The 4,285-nt window shown below is 41.3% G+C and overlaps 1 pseudogene; it reads left to right on the top strand.

The window, feature by feature from the left end:
• The first annotated feature begins 692 nt into the window (after window positions 1-692).
• On the top strand, window positions 693-1,847 carry LOC147748155 (apoptosis-inducing factor 1, mitochondrial-like; annotated as a pseudogene).
• Window positions 1,848-4,285: the final 2,438 nt, after the last annotated feature.

Here is a 4,285-nt window from a genome sequence, read left to right as displayed (position 1 = left end):
ATCAGTGTCACATGCTCTTCCTCAACCTCAAGCCAGCTCCCTTAATAGCCGCTATATTCTCTAGAAAAGCGCTGACTCCTTGCTCAGGTGACAAAGCTGATCGTTTCGCCCCTTAGACCAGCCTTAAAGGTATCCCAGACTATACCCCTAGCAGTACTGTATCTATGAATGTAAAAAAACTCCTGCACCCAGTTCTTATATGTGTGACATAACCTGCATTCACCAGAAGTTTCCTATCACATGTCCATTTATTATGGGGTTTACTAGCCATAGGGACCTCAACCTCTAGAATTAACTGGTTATGATCTGAGACTACCTTTGGAGCTTCCAAATGTCAGCCTTATTAACAAGATCGGTTGCAGTAAAAAAATTATAAAGTCTAACATATTTCTTTTGGGGGCAGGAGTAAAAGGGTACTTCGTTCTATGTTCAAGCAGCCAAACTATGGATTTGTTACCCCAAACATAAGATCTTACCTTCAGAAGACCACTCAAGAATTGACTCTTTCCTACATAACCACCATACTCAAACCTAGTGTACAGCATATACCTGTGTTTGTAAACATTTATAATTATATTATATGTATGTATCTAGATATGTATATTTCTTTGTACAAATGTGTATAACTATTGTTTTAAAATATATGGATATACTTTAAGTCTGCTTAAGAAATGCATATGTTACTAATAGATGTGCGGGAAAACAAAATTAAACTTGATGATGGCTCACTGATCTCCTATGAAAAGTGTTTAATCACTACAGGTGGTTCCCCACGAAGTCTTCCAGCTATTGAAAGGGCTGGTGAAGGAGTGCAACAAAGGACAACCTTGTTTAGAAGGGTAAAGGATTTTATTGCTCTGGAAAAGATAACCAAAGAAATGAAGTCTGTGGCGATAATTGGCGGTGGTTTCCTAGGTAGTGAACTTGCTTGTGCTTTAGGAAGAAGAGCACGACTTACCGGCCTAGAAGTGATTTAGATGTTTCCAGAGACTGGGAACATTGGAAAGGTTCTGCCTGAATATCTTAGTAACTGGACCACAAACAAAATACGGAGAGAGGGAGTCTATGTGATGCCTGAAGCTGTTGGGAAGTCAGTCGTTTTCCAGGATGGCAAACTCACAATGAAACTGAAGGATGGAAGAAAGGTTGAGACTGATCACCTGATCGCTGCTGTGGGACTGGAACCCAATGTTCAATTGGCCAAGTCTGCTGGCCTGGAGGTCGACGCTGACTTCGGTGGGTTTAGAGTGAATGCAGAGTTGCAGGCACGCTCCAACATCTGGGTGGCAGGAGATGCTGCATGTTTTTACGATATAAAGCTAGGCCGAAGACGAGTGGAGCATCATGACCATGCTGTTGTCAGTGGAAGACTGGCAGGTGATAACATGACTGGAGCAACAAAACCATACTGGCATCAGTCCATGTTTTAGAGTGACCTGGGCCCAGACGTGGGATATGAAGCAATTGGTCTTGTAGATAGCAGCTTGCCTACTGTGGGAGTGTTTGCTAAAGCCACTGCAAAAAACACACCAAAGTCAGCCACTGAGGAGTCTGGCACGGGTGTTTGATCAGAAAGTGAGCCTGAAGCAGAAGCCACTGAGGTTAATGTGCCCTTTAGTGCGTCTACAACCGAAGCTTCAGCTGCTACCACATCAGCAAAGGCGCAACAGCAATGCAAAGACTCTGGGAAGGGTGTTGTTTTCTACTTACGAGACAAAGTAGTGGTGGGAATCGTGCTTTGGAATATTTTCAGCAGGATGCCAATCGCTAGGAACATTATCAAGGATAGCGAGGAACATGAAGATATCAAAGAGGGGGCAAAACTCTTCAACATCCACGAGGACTGATCAAACATTTCAACCTGCTTTTGAAGGCTGTGTGATATTGGAAATATTTTATAGCATGACGCTCATTTGCGACATGATGCACAGCTCGTACTTTGTGGATATTTCTATGGTCTAGACTCTTCAGCACGGAATAAAATAAGATTCATCTCTACTCAACAAAAAAAAATCTATTAGTTAAATATTTATGTATTAGTCCATTCTTAACATGTTTATAGGTTACTGAATCGTTTTCAAAGAAGTTATTTCTTTAGATGCTTATGGGTCCCTGTTTTATTAGTCTATCAGTGTATGTGAATGTTATCTACAAGTGCTTCACTATCGAAATATTGATGAAAAATACAATTAAGAAAATTGTTATAAAAACCTCACAAAAAACAAATACATTTGCCTCAAGTACAGCAACACTTCAAAGTCTAATTTGTACAATACAACGTTAATTCATGATATATTATCTTCCTTATACATGTATACCCTTCTATGTAGTTATGTATCTATATGTATTACTTTGATCATACTGTAGAAGAAGAAAAAAATACCTTTGACTCTCTCCAGTGCACTACTCTATCTCACCCTATATGCCTCTCTCAATATATCCCTTACCTCCATTCTCGGACTCACCCCAAACCTCATTCTACAGCTATGATCACCAAAATAAACCTATCCAGACTCTCCACCTCCACCTTTATCCCTCCATGTCTCATCCCAAACCTCATTTTACTACTATGATCTCCCAATCAACCCTTCCTAAATTATTCCCTCTTGTCCTCATGTGTCCCTCCTTTGCCTTTTCCATTTCTCCTTTTACTCATCCCAAGCCTCATCTTACTACTGTAAACTCCCAAATAACACTTTCTAGACGTTTTCTTCTTCATCCCTCCATTATCCTATTTAATCCAACCAACACACTCACATGTCCAACACTCAAACTAACACATATTTCCATACACTAATCCACCACTATTCCTTTTTGGGTTCCGCAATAGCATGCAACTCACCGAAAACTGCTTTGATGCCTTGACAGGGATGGTAAGTTCTATATAAATACAATTATAATTACAAATATAATTACTTGATCAACTTTGGAAGAGACCAACCCAGCTTTCACAAAACCCCTCTGGTATGTGGGGCTTCGAGGCGACTTTAATGTGTAAGGTCATTGGCATAGGTTTAAAAGAAAGATGCATTTTAAGTCTGTCTAATTTTTTAATGTCTTTGCTGAAATTAAATGTATTCCAGGCTCCACCAGCTCCTCATTAGGGCACACTGAGCATCCCCTAATGTTGTTTGAGGTTTATCTTGTGCCCCGTACCAAACCATAAATCATGGTATGTAAGCAAGTTTTTCGATGGCCTGAAATTTTCCACAATGAAATATTGTGCCCAGAACTGGCAGTTACTAAGCAGTTTTGTAATTCCTGCAAAAAACACAATTAATTTAGTCCAGTAGCAGGGAGGGTTAATAAAAAGGAAAAATGGGGGAAAAAAAGATCATTTAAACTTACCTCACCGGCTGCCACCTCTCCTCCATCCTTCTTGCTACTACACAGGAAGAGTAATCACTCAGGCTTCAAGACTCCCCTAGCCAATCAGCGTCATGGTGAGTCTGAGCACCGTGGTTCAATGCTCAGATGGGGACTTAGGGTCTGTGCATGTTCTCCATCCAGGCTGTGCATTACAACCGGTGGAGAACATGCAAAATGAACATGACTGTTTGGCCGGCCAAAGACGGTCGGCCAAACCGTGATGAGGACTTGGAGAGTGCCACCACTCCTCCCTTGCTCTCTGGGCAACCCGCCCCATACCTACGGAGCTGCTAGGTAAAAATAAAATTATAATAACATGGCGCTATTATCATTTCATTTTTCTTGTGGGGCAACACTCCTCCACCTTAGCGGACGAGCCGCCCCGATTTAATCAACACTCTGTAGCTCAGACGCAACTCTTGACGTGGCAGTCGCCAATTATCAATGTAGGCCTCATAGCAAATTTCCTGATTGTTTCATGGAGGAATGTTTGATGATATATCGAAGTGGGTAGAGAAATGGCCTCGTTGGATGGGCCCTCCAGAATGTGCATTTTGTTATTACCTCTCTGTGGCAGGATAAACCTAGCAAGAATCCGGTTGGCAAACAGCATTAAATTCTAGTTTGGACACCCTAGAAGGCATTCCATGAGCATACATCGATGTTTCCATCATTTGCCAGATACATTCCTGACAGTATTTAACAGTCATACACTTCTGAGCAAATAACAAAGGGTGCTTAATTTGTTTATAGACCTAAAACACGTGCAATGATAGCACAGGCATATATCAACTAACTTGGTAGCCTATTTCAGGTGCAACCTGGAGCTTTCCAACGTTATGGAAGAAGCCCCATAGCTGTAATCAGGACCCAGGTGTTTACTTTTAACTCGTAGAAGTAGAGATTACAAGTATTT

Source organism: Lissotriton vulgaris, chromosome 1_1 (genome assembly GCF_964263255.1).
Source record: "Lissotriton vulgaris chromosome 1_1, aLisVul1.2, whole genome shotgun sequence".
Lineage (NCBI taxonomy): Eukaryota > Metazoa > Chordata > Amphibia > Caudata > Salamandridae > Lissotriton > Lissotriton vulgaris.
Note: the sequence above shows the minus strand (reverse complement) of the source record. Positions and strands in the feature narration are given on the sequence as shown.